The sequence below is a fragment of the Peromyscus californicus genome, unplaced genomic scaffold (assembly GCF_007827085.1).
Source record: "Peromyscus californicus insignis strain IS unplaced genomic scaffold, ASM782708v3 Scaffold_6__1_contigs__length_162567912, whole genome shotgun sequence".
NCBI classification, from domain to species: Eukaryota; Metazoa; Chordata; class Mammalia; order Rodentia; family Cricetidae; genus Peromyscus; species Peromyscus californicus.
In genome coordinates, this window is record NW_026294584.1 from 80,503,941 (window position 1) to 80,520,095 (window position 16,155).

Sequence of the window (16,155 nt, forward strand, 5' to 3'; positions counted from 1 at the left end):
TTTTCTTTCATCAGAAATATATAATCTCAAAAAAGTATTTTAAGACAAACAGATGTATTCACCCATGCATCAGTGAAAAATATTTGCTAAATACTAGCTGTGTACCAGTCCCCTAGATATGAAGTAGAGATTTGTTCAGCATTAGAGAAAAGGTCACTGGGCTCATGAGCTGGAGTCTGGTAAAGAAGACAAAAGAGATATAAAACATGATTTAAATGATGATAGATATCATGAGATTTTTTTTTAATAGGGTGAAGAGACAATGTACAGTTCATAGTTTTTTCTCAATGTCTCACTTCACTAATTGACAATAATAATCCCAGTGGAAGAAAAAAACGTGGGCTGAGAAGTTCTCGCATCCTGGATTTGAGGATAGTTTGACTTTTAAAATAAATTCTGTAAATAGGCACATATATTTTAGAATCTCCCTGGGCCTTGAGAGTTTCATCATGATGATAAGAATTCCTAGCTTACACAGGTTTTGTCAACATTAAATAAAGTCACTCATGTTGATTTTCTTCTGTAATCCCAGCATTTGGGAGACTGAAGCAAGAGAATTGTGAATTCTAGACCAGTCTAGGGTACATAGCAAGATTCCATCTCCAAAACCTAAAAATACATAAATAATAAAGATGTAATAATATGGCATATGTAAAGCTTCAATAAAGAATATGAGCAGAGGCAGAAACCTAACTTTTAAGATAGTTTGGAAGATTAACTAGAGAATGGACACATGAAGAATTTGTAGCTACAAAACCCTATCATTTACTACTTCCTCCTTTAATTTATAATTGTGGCATAATTAAAAAAAAAGAAAGCACAGTATGAGAAGTAGAAAGCAATTTCTATTTCCTGAGAGTTGGCTGATTAGGAAAGTTAGTCAATTGAACAGAGGAAGTCCAGTCCTGAGACGTGTCTTCTACCTTTGATGGAAGGGTAATGAGGACTGACATGATGAATAAGCAAGCCTGTGCCAAATGCATTTGTAGATTTCTTTCCCCAAATTGGAAGCAGCTGAAAATTGACTGGTTACAGGATAGGCAGTAATAATAAAGTGTATTTGGGTTCAGTTTGTAAGGTTTAAGGCAAGTTTTACTAAAAAAGGAAAATCAACCACTGAACAATAACCTTCTTGATCTGTCGAAGTTCATCGAAGGTTTTGAAATCCAGACCTATAAGACACAAAGCCTGACTGTGGGTTCTTTGTCCAGAAGCTGGGCTTGCACAGCTCACATAGCTGCTTCCTGTTCTCTGTCACTGGTTTCTAATTTGTGGAGGCAGGAAAAAGAAAAAAGAAAAAAAAGTTCTTCAGCTGTATCTCTAACAGGAATCCATATCTGCAGTAACTGCCTCACAGAGAAGCCCGCGTCACTGGGAAGAACAGTCCTCACAATCTATAACTTTGAATAGATCTCATTAATGTCTTGGGCGCTACTTGTTCTTAATTGAGCCACCAGTTTCCCCTCCTGGAAGGCATAACCTGATTCCCTCAGGTATCTTTGTTCTGTTGTGCTGGAGACATCTGTGTAAACAAACAGTAAGTGGAGAGTTCATATTCTTGTAAAGCAGTCACATGGACTGAGCCATCCTAATTAAACTAAAGCTAATATGTTGCTGTGTTCTGCCTGGGGATTTTTGCATAAGTATTCAAAAGATATGATTTGGGAAATGCAACTGAGAATTTTTTTTCAGGAAGTGAACGGTTATTTTTGAGTACTTTCTGTGTATCAGGCAGTTGTCACAGTGGTGAAGAGAAATGGGAACAAATACTTCCCTGGAGTTAACCTTCTAGCAAGGGAGGCAGACAATAAAGAAAAAAAAACTATTGTGTGTTCAGGAGTGAGGAAAGTTAAAGAGAAAGAAAGTGCAGAGCTTTGGAGTGTGGACAAGCTGTTATTCCACTCCTTAGTTCTGGTAACCAAGGAAGACTTCACTGTGAAGGAGACACTGGAATAAAAACTTGAAGCAGTGTGTTGGGGCCAAGGGAGACAGAGAAACTGACAAAGAGAGACAGAGAGAGAGATTGAGAAGCAGTGGTGTGTTTCTAGGCAAAATATTTTTAGACAGTCAGCCAGTGCAAAGGTTCCAAGGTGGGCAATGTCTGGATTTTCCTAGACTATGAAGGGGAATGTGACCTGGTGAAGTAAACCTCAAGCATCTGTAATAGAGATTCATCGAGAGCAGAGAGTTAGAGGATCAAGAGGTGAAGTGGAGGAAGCCACACGGGGTCTTGCTCCTTAAAGCACGGCCCTCTGAGGTGACAGCAAGAGCCCCCCCTCCCGCCAGATTTGATGATAAACACAGACTCTCGGCCCCACACAAGTCCTCTGAAAGTGGACCTTTGTCACAAGATTTGAAAATGATTCTTGTGCATAGTAGAGTTTACTTCATAGTAATGCAGGACTGTCTAGAATATTCTGATTTGGCTTTCATCTACGAGGAATAGGAAGCTCAAGAGGGTTTTTAACAGAAATGTAATCTGACTGAAGTTACATTTTGATGAAGCACCAAGGCTATGGCTTTGTTGAATTCTTGAGTGAGGAAGATGCTGCTTATGCACTAAGATTATGAGTATGATCAGACTCTACGGGAAGCTGATAGGAGTGGGCAAAGGCTTCAGCTCACAACAAAAACATGAATGTGGGAGCCAACATTTTCATTGGGAACCTGCACCCAGAAATCTATGAGAAGCTGCTTTATGATTCATTCAACATCTTTGGGGTCATCTTACAAATCCCCAAGACTATGCAGGACCCTGGGACAGACAACTCCAAGAGTTATGCCTTCATTATTTTTGCTTCATTTGATGCTTTGGGTACAGCAACTGTAGCCATGAATGAGCCATAACTGCGTAATCACCCTATCACTGTGTCTTATGCCTTCAAGAAGGACTCTATGGGCAAGTGTCATGGCTCAGCAGCTGAACGACTTCTAGCAGCCCAGAACCCACTATCCCAGGCTGACTGCCCTCATCAGCTATTTGCAGATACACCCCCTCCACCCTGTGTCCCCAATCCTGTGGTTTCATCCCTGGATTCTGGGCTTCCCCCACCAGGCATGCCTCCTCCTGGCTCCTTCCCACCTCCAGTGTCGCCTCCTGGAGCCCTCCCTCCTGGGATACCCACAGCCATGCCCCCACCTCCTATGCCAGCAGGGACTGGAGGACATGCTCCCCCCCAGCAGTAGAAACTCCAGGAGCTGGGCATCCTGGTCACGGTCATTCACATCCTCACCTAGTCCCACCAGGTGGGATGCACCATCTAGGGATTTTCCCAGTGCAGCTGGCTCACCATGCCCCCCAATGCCTAGGACACTCCTACGCTGGGTGGGACTCTAGGCTCTGAGGGGCAGACAACACCCAAGCCACCTCCTGGAATGCCTCATCCTGGACCTCCTCTGATGGGCATGCCCCGACCAGGGCCTCCTTCTAGATCTCCCGTGGGTCATCCAGGTCCCATCCGTCCACACAGTATGCATGGGCCTTCTCCACTGAAGTCCCCTCATGGATACACTGGTCCTCTGAGAACCCCTCCCTATGACTACCAGCAAGGGCCCCTCCCTCCACCCAGACCCACTCTATATCCCCCACTTCTACCTTGTGGTCCGCTTGGGGCCCACTTCCTCAGTAAATTGTCAGCCTTTGTCTGCCTCTTATGTCCTTCCGGTATCTTCATTCCTTGGACCAATCAGAGTTGCTATAGCTCATCAGGGCTAACCGACTGACCCATCTCCACAACTCTGTCCCCATTTCAATGTCGTTTTTTTCCCACAGGGGGTGGGGTTTCTTCGTTTTTGTTTTAAAATGTTGGCCCTAATTGTTTTATACATCTATAGAGAAAATAAAACTATACTTCTTGATTTAAAAAAAGAAAGTAGAGGAAGAAGAAGAAGCTCTGGGCTAGAACCCAGGGCCTCTTCCATGGTAGGAAGTGTTATACCAGTGATACCCAATCCTAGTAGACACATTCTTTAAAGAGTTTGCCTAACAGGATGCTGAGACATGTGGTTTCTGAGAGGGATGCGAGGTTTAGGGACTTTTTTTTTTTTTTCGAGACAAGGTTTCTCTGTGTAGTTTTTGGTGCCTGTCCTGGATCTCGCTCTGTAGACCAGGCTGGCCTCCAACTCACAGAGATCTGCCTGGCTCTGCCTCCCGAGTGCTGGGATTAAAGGCGTGCACCACCGCCGCCCAGTCAGGTTTAGGGACTTTTTGAGAAGTCCCTAAAGTAGATGGGTACCATGTCCGTAGAGTGAAGGGATTGTAAGTAGGAAGGAAATTCATGTTGCAGGAGAGAGATGACAGAATTGCTGGAAAACCGTAAGTAGGAGATATTTTGTAAATCCCGACTGGAGGACTGAGAATTAGCACAATCCATCCACAACCGGAGGAAAGAAGAGGCAGCACACAGACACACATGTGGGTGGTAGAGGGATGTGGTGACAGGAACACGGAGGTCATTTATTACTATTCTTTATTTACACAAATAAACAAGAACCTAGGTCTTTGTCTTAGTTTAGAGATTTGAGGAATAAAGGAATAGGGATGGAAATTCTGGAAATGGAAGAAACTTAGGGTCAGTGGACTTCCTAGATAAGACTAAGAGTTCTTTACAATGGTGGATGCAACTAGTAATGCAATACATCAGCATGGTTAGTCCCTCTGTCTGTCCTGTTCAGCTGCCTGAGTGTAAACACAGAGTGGGTATGGTAAATTTCACCAGATCTGGTGTCAGATAAGTAAGTATCAGAGAAAACAATAGGGACAATGGAGTTGATTATGCACAAACAAGTGATTATTATAATTGCTGTCATGGATTCTGATCTGCATATGAATGTGATCACAAAGGAAAACTGAGGACACCAAGAAGATGGTAGGAACAATCAATTGCAGGTCAGAATGAGACTGAGGGGGCAATGGGTTCTGTGAGCTAGAATAATAGAGTCCAAAGTAGTGTGAGGCTGGTTCTGAGAGGACACATTTGAAATTGAGATTATTAAGAGTGCTGTTGCTGTTTTTAAAGATGACATGGTGGGGGAGTGCTTGAGTGGAATAAAAGGAAAAGCACTCTTTGGCAATGATGAAGACAAGAGACTGGGAAATCAGTTACTAGAAAAGGATGTCTAGAACCAAAATTACATAGAGAGCTGGCACATAGAAGAGTGGCAGAAAACCATGTAGTAAAACCAAGGAGAGCTGAGGGGATGAGCAAATGAGTAGCAGGTAGTACAGTCTGGTAACAGGAGCTGGAAATCTAGAGGATATCAGTGACAGGCATCCAGGAGTATTGGGATAATGAAAAAATCTCGATCCAGCCTGATGGTGTGAACGTTGTAGCAAAGGAAAACAGAACCAAGTGAGACAAGTAGAAGCTTCACAGTGCCTCAGAGAAGAAGCAGATTGTAATGAGCAAAAGAAGGTAAAAGAAGTCTTCAAACAGCAAATAGGGGATATATGTCAGGGAGCTATCCATTTTGGTTCGCCTAAGATGGTCTCATTTTCCCAACACTTTCAGCACTGTTCACTATATCACATTTCTCTCTTGAGAATTCCCACATGAATATTAAGTACAGTCTCCCTAAATACAAGGATTGTGCTGGTGATGTAACTCCTGAAAGCACTGTGGAAGTGTCTGCAGAGCTATTTAAAATCAGGGTATGTGTTCACCCATATCGATGATACGTAAGTAATGATCTGGGAACCTTGGGCTTGGCATAATGGTGAACATTTGGTGAACAAAGCCAAACTTAGTTGTGGCTCTAAACAAGAAATGATGAGGTGTTGAACCATGAGTGCCAGAGGCGTGTGCATGTACCCAGGGGCATATTGAGATGTAGACATCTCTGACCCCAGAGACATCAGGGTAAGTGGCCTGGCCAGCTTTGATTTATAAGCAGCCAAGTTTAGAGTGCATTGCTTCCTCAGATTTTTGGGGCTAGGATGGTGACTAGCTAATGAATGCTAGACTTTAAGATGAAGTGAATACATACAGACCAAGTTATATAAAGGAAGGAAAAGCCCGTGAATAGAACACAAATATAACCATGGTAAAGTTATGTTTATACTTAATCTTGATCTTAGGTACCACTAACACATGGGAGCCATATTTTCTTTTCTAGTTATTCCCTTCCCCTTCTCTTCCAGCTCTGTAATATCATTTAGCATTGAGTGGAAATGCCAAAGTAGAGTAACATAATGAGCCTAAAACTGAAAAATGGATCAAATGAGTTTCAGTGAACAACTTGGTGATAAACGGACTGGGTGTATAACTTTAAAATCCGGCATAGGCCCTTACTACAAAAAAAAATGAATCATCAAACACTCCTTGAGAAAAACAGAAAAACTAAGCAGCCCTGGGCTGTGAGAGGCCAAGCAGTAGGCTGTCACAGTGCTGGGCTTGGAGCTGGCATGTGCTAGATACTTTTGCCGTCTTGCCAAATGATGGCATTAAACAATGTGATTCACTTTAGCACAAGCCCCACCCCCACTCCCACAGCTGCAGCTTGGATGGCATTGGTGTGTTTTCAGTCTCTCCAGAGTTTTTATGTAGGTGTTAGTAATCACACAGTGAAAGAGGATAACCTCATGCCAGGGGGAGAAAGAGAGAGGCAGAGTCCGTGTAGTCATTCTGCAGTCTTGTAGTCCATCCCTTGCGTTTGATGGGTATTTCTAATTACCATTTTTAAGACTTATTTTAGTTAATAACCCTTGTAGATTTTTGAAAAAAATTCAGTGTTGATTCTGTATCTACTCAAAAAGAGAAGGAGAAATCTAGAGTTATGAACTTCGTAAATGTTCACTGGCATTTTAATTGGTGTTTCAGTATGTCAGATTCTGGAGCACACAAAGCAGGCTACAGCTACATTCTTATCTTGATGCTCAGAAAAAAAAATGTGTGTGGAGTGGATCCTGATCAAAATAATGAGGTAATATGTGTGTAAGGATGACACTATTTGTCAGAGTGCATGGTCTTAAAATTGCTCTTTTTCATAATGAAAAATGGATTTTGAAGCCAGGACATAATCCTTATCGACTCAAGTTCTTCTCATTAACCACATTCAGTTCTATGCCATCTATTCACTGACTTCTTGCAACAACGATGATTTCCTCCTGGGAGCCCCATGAGCCTGTGGTTAGGGCTGGTTTAACACACACTCTTGAACTCAAGTGGAAAACTTGCCCAGGAACTCTTGACTTCAGAGTCGCCACTGTGCTCAGGGCTTCTTGGAAAAGGAAGTACTTTAATAATACTGATTGTTCGCTCAGTTCTTACTTTAAGACTTTTGCAAATTGGAAAATGCCATGTATTCCTAAAACTTCTGCTGGAAAAAACATAAACTCATAATCCTACTAGAATTCTAAAATCGGTTCACTTTGCTCACCTTGTTTTATCCCCAGGGTCAGCCTCCACTGACAGTGAGGCATGTGGCTTTCTCACTTTCCTGTCCATTTAATCAGACAGTGTATACAAGTAAGTTCACATATGCATCAAGGATTTTAGCTTGAGTCATGCTTTTTTTAATATATTTATTTATTTGTGTGTTTGTGGAAAGTGCGTGCCACCTGCCACCATTCTTGAATGAAGATCAGAGGACAGTTGCTAGACTTGGTTCTCTCCTTCCACTGTGTGGGTCCTGGGGATTGAACCCAGGTCATCAGGCTTGGCACTGAGCCCTTCTGACTACAGAGCCCTCTTGCTGGTCCCTGTTTTATATCTGGATTATCTGAAACAAAAAGGCACCTTATACCTTTATCTTTTTAAATTTCTATATTATAAACCTGTTTCAGGTTAGAATATATGACCTGTATACCATTGCAATACCTTTCAAATAGCCCATGAACTTGGTAAATGCATGGAAGTTTACTTTATCCTCAAAACAGCAATAATAAACATGCATTTTTGTGTTAGTTTTCTTATAGACACAGTCCTAAAAGTGGCACTGTAAGTTGGAGGTCAATCACATTTGCATATTTATAGTTGTGTAATATGGTCTCTAAAGACATACCAATCCCTACTGTGAATAATCATAAGAACATATATTCCACTCACTTCCTGCCAGAAATTTAGAATTAAGTGGCATTACAGATATTTTGTTTTTCATTTGGTGAAAATGATGACTGAATAATTTTTCACCTCAATTTTCTGTATTCTGAATGTTTTTGTGAAACTGAACATTGTCAAAGGTATATTTTGCACATCTATAGATTGGCAAATCTTTACTTGTCCATTTCTATTACAGTTTTATAAATTTAATGTCTCTGTTATGTTACTGTGGATTGAACCCAGGGGCTCCCATTCTGTGGCAAACTTTCCCACTGAGCTGTGTCTCCAGCCCTCTTTTTTTATATTCAAAAACAGATGTTTTAAAAATAAGGTCTGGCTTGGAACCACTCTGTAACCCAGGCAAGTCTTGAACTTGAAATCCTGCCCCAGCTTCCTGGCTAACCAGGGTTCTATCTTGGGGCACCTGGCCCAGCTCTTTTGCAATATGAATAATACAGAAATCTTCTTTTGTTTTTGATAGTCTTCCCTTCACCCTCAATGCTCTCATCTCCCTTGTCATTCCCACATCTCCACTTCTGCTGCCAGGGAGCGATGGCAGAAGATGACGTTTAGTCACTTTCTGCTGTAAATCCCCATGCCCTAGTGTGCACTTCAGAGCACACTTCTTTTAGCAGCCAGCACTTTCGCAGAACAGCATTTACTTTGCAAAGAGCAGAAAAAAAAATAAGTGGTTCTGTAAATAACGTCTTTAAACCATTCACTGTTTGCACTTCTATCCCTGAGACTGAAGAGAAACAAGGATTTTAAAACATGATATACGGTGATATAAGCCTCAACAGTTTGAAATAATTCTCTATGAGTGTTTTCTAATGAAGATGTCAGGCTATCCTGCCTGTCTGCTTGCTTCCCTTGCACAAAGTGCCTTTAACATGCACTTTGCATTTTTAATATCTGATCCCTCAGTGGTAGTCAGAAACCTGTATAGACACTATTTGTGCCCTGTAGGCCTCAGCTTCTAGATGTCCCTTCAAATCCATAACAAGTCCTTTCTCCTTCCATCCCCTCTCCCTCCCTTCCACTTCATCTAATTTATGAGTTCTTTGTTGTACTGCAATTTTCTTCTCAACTGCTTAATTCAGTCCTCCAGATGAAGCACAAAGGCAGTGATCACCAGCCTATATTTCTCTGCTTACACTTCCAAATTCATTGTCGTTTGAGGCACTAAAGCTTCTGATTTCAAATTCTCCTCACTCATTAAATATCTGTAACTATTATTTTCATTATTTTAAATCAATCTGTCTTGCAAAATCCTCTATAGCTCTACAGTATAGCACCAGCTCAGCCTGAGAAATAACTAAATAAAGAGTGAATGCCTCAAGAGTATTTGGAGCTACAAATATGTTACAGTATAAAATCATGCTTATTCTTGGTAGAAAATAAAATCCTCTGTTATACATAGTAACAGATATCAGGGTCTCTAAATGCAAGATAGATTTTCAATAACTCAGCAACTATGATAGATATTCACTTTTGAAATCATAAGGAGTTTGCAATATAATTTGGTCACATCATATTAATATTTTAATAATATTTAGCATAAACTTTTAAACTGTATTACTTTGTATATTTATGATGTGTGTGTGTGTGTGTGTGTGTGAGTGTGTGTGTGTGTGTGTGTGTGTGTGTGTACGTCACATTGGAGGTCAGAGGACAACTTGCAGTTCTCTCTTTCTGCTATGTGGGACCTGGAGATTCAACTCAGTTCTTCAGACTTGGCAGCAGATGACTTTACCCACTGAACCATCTTGTTGATCCCATATATTTTTATCAAAAGGTTTAATTTAATTTTTAAACTGGGCTAAAGTACAAGTGACATAAAATTTAGCATCTTCTGTATTTTAAGTGTGCAGGTAAAGGATAGTGAATAGATTCACATTGTTATACAACGATCATACCTCTTCTGAGCTTTGTCTTATAAAACTAAAACTCTATATTAAGTCCCCATTATTCCTGCCCCCAGTCAGTTATCGTTTACCACTTTACCTTTCATCTCTATGAACTTGATTGTTCTAAATATCACATACAAATGGGTCCATACAGTATCTGTCCTTTTGTGACTGGCTTATATCACTTAGAAAAGTATCCTGACAGTTCATCCATGTCACTACATGTGTCAACATTCTCTTCCATTTTAAGGTTGAACTGTATCCACTTCACGTTGTTGTGTTAGCTTTTCTGGGGAAGACATGAACAAATGTCTATTCACCCCAGAGAAAGCACCAATGGCAAGCCAAAGTGCAAAGTCCACTTGGCGAGGCAATGGGTTTATTGGGCTTACTTACAGAAAATATGCGGAGGGTTACTTAAAAGAGTGTAGGTGCATCACTGAAAGGTTCCAGCACATCAAGGATGATGACCTTGTGGAGGCTGCATCATAGAGCCCACCTTCAGCTGACTTTCCATGTCTGTACACTAGCATCTCCCAAGACCACTTGGAGCCATATATAGGCCAGCAGAAGGGAACAATGGTGAAATCACTGTTGAAGGTTCTGTGGCCCTCTTCTCCCTCCTGCCAGGGAGTATTATTGCCATTATCATAGCCATCTCTGTTTTGTTTTGTTCAATTAGTTGCCATGGCTACCTGAAAAAGTAAAGACTATTATTATGATGGTGATAGGAAAATGTCATGCTACAATGCATATATTATATTTTGCTTGTCTTTTCACTATTAGTGGACACGTGGGAAACATTTACTTCATGGGTATTGTGACTAATGCTTCCATTAACACAGGTATTCAATTATCTATTAGAACTCTCCCTTTTAATTCTTAAGGTTTTATATTCAGAAGTAGAATTGCTATATCATATGATCATTTTTTTTAAAAAAAACATTTTTTAGAAGAACCATAGTGTTTACCATAGTGTCATCTTTGGCACCAAAGCACCTAATCACAAACTCCTATTTATACAAACACAACACAAAATTCCAATTTCTCTTTATCCTCATCATTATATGCCATCACCATCAATCGATCTATTATCTATCTATTTATCTATCTATCTATCTATCTATTTATCTATCTATCTGTCTATCTGTATTTCATCTGTCAATGTATTAGTTATCATGTATCTATCATATATATATATGTATATAACATGCATCAATATATTTATCTATCATATGCCTATCTACCTATGACCTGTATATTTCTGTTTTACTAAGAGTGGACACTTTCACTGTTGAGAATGTAGAAATATATAAAATTATAATCAATTTTAATATACATTTCAATAAGTGCTATGCTGTGAAACAAACTTAAAAATTATTGTCTCTCAAATGTATTCCAATAGAAAATTAAGTTGTCCTGGCTTATCATATAAAGTCCTGAAACATAAGCTTTAATCTCTCCCACAAAATAGCTTGCCACATTAGTGATTTTCTAAGCCAGAAAAGGCTGGCAATCGATTAAGTCTATCAAGAGACACAAATCAGAATGTGGAGTGAGGTTTGGACAGTTTAACAAATGAAAATCAAAATTGATGCTGTTGAGTGATGGCAATCTTGTCAATTTAATTGGATTGAGGATTGCCTAGGAGATTCATATGGCATTCTTCAGAGTTTATCTGTGAGAGCATTTCCAGAGAATATCACCTGAGGGAGGAAGACATACTCTCAATGTGGGCATAAACTGGAGGTAAATGGGGGAAAAGGAGAAGACAGCTAGCACAAAAGCTCTCTGCCTCCTGATAGCCATGATTTGCACATTTCTGCTCTGACACACTTCAACCTTGATGCACTGCTCATTTCGAGCACAGAAACATGAACCATACTTCTGGAGATGAACACTCCTGATATTGAGAGCCAGATGAGCCTCCCATCTTGCCGTGAGCACTATCTATCTATCTGTCTGTCTGTCCATCTATCTGTCTATCTCTATCTCTATCTATCATCTATCAATCATCTATCTATCTATCTATCTATCTATCTATCTATCTATCTGTCCATCCGGTGTGTCACATCAGTGAGAAACTCACCCTTCTGTCATTTGCATTTAACAAGAATTTGTTTTCCTGATGTTTTCTCTGACCATGACCCAATTTCTCCAAATTAATTGCAATTACAGAGCTGGAAGGGAATATGGTACTGTTCTAGATTAATTGATTATAAAACCTCAAAGTTTACATGTAATAAGGTGATGTGGTTAACCTGAGTCTGTACATCTAATTAGCACCCATGCATGTCTTCATTCCAAAGCCCTCATCACTGTCTTTTGCTCTTCCCATCCAGCACAGATAAAGAACTTGTGACTCAGTTCCCCAAAGCTAACTAAAATTCTTAGCACTATTTGAGTGGCTCTCACACTTCAGAAACTTTTAAAGAGTCACCTTTTGGACAGACTGTTCCAAATGCTTACTCTCAAGCTTCACACTTAGGGATTAAAAGCCACTGAGCTTGGAATAGACCCTCAAGAATTACATTTATAAGTAATCCAGGTCATTCTGAAAACACTGTTCACAGGTTATCTTCTGAGAATTACTCTTTTGGACATTATTTATAACCCCTAGTCCTAAAACAGAGACCTTTGCAGTGTGGGCTCTAGACGAGTTGCAGCAGTACCACCCATAATACCATGAGAACAGCAAATTCCTAGAAACCTCCCCACTCTCAGTCCTCCCTAGCCAGATACCATTGAGTTGAGAGCTGGAAGTCATGTACTAACAAGCTCTTCAGGGTACTGAGGTATTTGATGTCCGAGACACAGTAGCCGGGATGCAATTACTTCTCAAGAGCCATCACATGATCCTACTGCCTTGCAACTCAACCAGCAGGAATCAGAGCTTTGCAGATATCATTTAGAGAATCTAAAAGCTTTTTATCATTGATGTGGATAATATGTGAAGGATTTCATGTGTGTTTATGTGTGTGTACATATATGTACTTGGAATAAATATGTATATACATAATGTATACATGTAATACAATATACAATAATACAGCGTAATATAAACGCACGCATGCTTGGATTTTTCAGCACCAAGACACAAACCCTGCCCCGTCTTTGTTCTTCATTTGCAATTCATCAACTAGTTGAGGTTAAGTGAGGGATACATCAAATGGCAAATGTTGCTGCACCATGGTACTGGCATCTGTTCTGTCAGAAGAAAACATCACTTATCCACTCGCTCTGCTTCTCTACCTGGTGCCCTGCCAGCCCCTGCCAGCCTGATGTCTGACACTGAGCTAATTATCTTTCTTAGCAAGTTGATGCTTATCTGTCCGTATTTCTTATTTCAGTTCAACAGCACCAATGCCCTGACTGCTCTACACACTGGAAACTGAAGAGGAATTTTTATTGTCGGCATTTTTCTTACAAAGTGAATTAATTGCTTTAACTCTCCAAGCTGCCTGTGTAGCCTCTCTCCTATTAATTCTCACCTTTCCTTTTTTACTCACAGTTTAGCAATTCATGTCATTATTACTCTCCGCGACTGTAGAAACAACTAACGTTCCTTTCCCCTTCTGTACATCAATCTTCTCTCACCACAGTACCAACAGTGATCAATCTTAGCTCAAAGGCTTTTAAATGTCCCATCGTAGTTGAAATTGTTTGCTCTGGCATTTAGAGGTCTCTATGGCTTGGCATTACTCACTCCTTTACTCCTAGTTTGCTCTTTCATTATTTTCACTCGAAGAATGCCAATAGCCTGTCCTGTGGTATCGATCCGATGCCTTCTTTTTCCTTTCATGTGCTTCTATTTGGCCAAAGTCCATTACTGGCTTTCTTTTACACCCCTGCACATTCTTTCCCATCAGGCATTGCTCTCCTCTTCTCAGCCCTCAGTTCATTCCACTACCTTCTTTTCCTACCTATGGGTTGATTGGTTTCCAGTTCTGTATCAGTAACCACTGGAAAGTTTTACCTGGTTTCTTTCTGGAATACTGAGTTTTCCATGAGCTCCCTAAACATATCCATCCTCAGATCTGATCTCATTTTACTGTTATATTTGTCTGGTGTTTATCACTCCAGATTATATTCTACTTGGGTTGGGATTTATACACCCACACTCCCTAGTGCCTCTAGTAACTTATTAAAAAAAAAAATAAGTCAGTGTTCTGTAGCTTCAGTGAACTGAACTTAAAAAGCTATTTTAACCTTAGTTCTTAGTGTGTGTTTCAACATGAGTGACTAAAATCACCTTTATTAGAAATCAGTCAAGGACTATTTGTGGATTCAGATCCCTCGATTCTAATGCATGAACCCGCCTAAGACGCACCTCCTGAAGATATGGGGTATTTGTGCATGTCTTTCATAATGATGCAACCTAGTCACTCTCTTTAAAATGTCACAGTATATATGATGCTTTACAAATAGGCAAAACTCATTGATTTTTGCCTAAACATAGTCTCATGTGTTTATGTAGCTAAAATATGTTACTTTATTTAAGAAAGATTGACATGAGAATTCTTTGGTACTTTTGCTTTGTGTATGCTAGGCTAGTCTTCTGAGACCACTGAGCCATACCTCAGTTCAAATTATATATAAAATCATTCTAATTGTCATGCTAAACATATATATATAAACACTAAGTTGTATATAGTGTATTGTATATATTTAGTTATATATATAATTTAGTGTTATATATGTGTATATGGTTAGTAGGAAGATTAGTTGTACATTCTTTTTTTTTTTTTTTTTTTTTTTGAGACAGGGTTTCTCTGTGTAGCTTTGTGCCTTTCCTGGATCTCGCTCTGTAGACCAGGCTGGCCTCCAACTCACAAAGATCCACCTGCCTCTGCCTCCCAAGTGCTGGGATTAAAGGCGTGTGCCACCACCACCCGGCTAGTTGTACATTCTTACTTCACATTTTGTCTAGAAGTTGAGGAAAAGGCATGAAGGATAGACATAGGACCGGACTAGAGACAGGTAAAGTTAGCTCCTCCCTTAGGAACTTAATTAGAAAACACGCAAAGCTAAGAATTCATGACACACAGGAGGATCAGCACTATTGCTCTTTGCTTTTAACACTGGAAACTTTAGCTTTCATTCAAACTTGAAATTTTACTATGGAATTTTGCACTGATTGTGACATTTAAAGAAAACTACAAGAAAACATCATCTTCTTCTTCCTCCTCCTCCTCATCATCATTATCATCATTATTTGTTTTTTTGGTTGGTTTTGAAACAGGGTCTCTTTATGTAGCCTTGACTGTCCTGGAACTCTCTTTGTATACCAGGCTGAACTGGAACTCACAGAGATTGACCTGCCTCTGCCTCCCAAGTGCTGGGATTAAAGGCGTGCGCCATCACACTCAGCAATATTAGTTATCTTTGTGACAAAGTTTGGTGTCCTTTTCAATATTTTACCCAATAGAAACCTGAAGATAATTACAAGAAGGAGGCAGAATAAAAAATAAGAAATAAATAGTAAATGAAATAAGGAATGATTAAATACATGAAGACAGACTTATAAAGCATCTTCACTTTATCAAAAAACAAGTGTGATGAACAATGCTGCCACTGGTGTAACTTACTGACTGATGCTTGGGTGCAGTGTGTGCACATGGTACACAGATGTACATTGTCCCATAGACTGTAGTTAATTAAATTCATTGGACTAGTTCAAGAATGCTGGGTCTACATTCTCTGTATCCAATTCTTTCCTGATTTAGTTACAAATACCGTGCCATGCTAAGGAGAATTTGTCAATTACTCTAAAGAATTTCTACACTATGATTTCTTAAATATTTTCTTAAGAGCCTGAAACAATATATTCAATTTAGTGTACAGTGTTTTGGCTTTTGAAATAGGTGAAGAGGAGTTAGATCTGAAGTCCTCTGCTGACTAGTTAGTCAGCCTAATCATGATCCTGAGAACTTGCCAGATTCATGCCCCTAAATGTAGCCGAAAATTTGTAACTAACAATAACAGAGGAATCACTAAGTTGTGGGTGGAATGATTCCTCAGTTTCTATTTCTTTAACTTTTGAAGTGGAAGTTTATTGCTGTGAATATGTAATTTGTATTTTTAAAGAAAATGGAAAAGTGTCACGAAAAGAATAGATTCTCACTAATTACTCTTTCTAATTGCTTCCTGTTCCCAGAGCACAAAGCCAATGACATGCCCTGGTTGACTTACAACTTGTGCCTTAAGCT

General features: G+C 39.8%; 1 protein-coding gene and 1 pseudogene across 3 annotated transcripts in view; both read left to right on the top strand.

Annotated features, from left to right (window-relative positions):
- Grid2 (glutamate ionotropic receptor delta type subunit 2) overlaps positions 1-16,155 on the top strand; it is a 1,427,031-nt gene that overhangs the window by 1,178,972 nt on the left and 231,904 nt on the right. The gene's annotated exons all lie outside the window — the stretch shown is intronic.
- LOC128098615 (splicing factor 3B subunit 4-like) lies at positions 2,500-3,629 on the top strand (annotated as a pseudogene).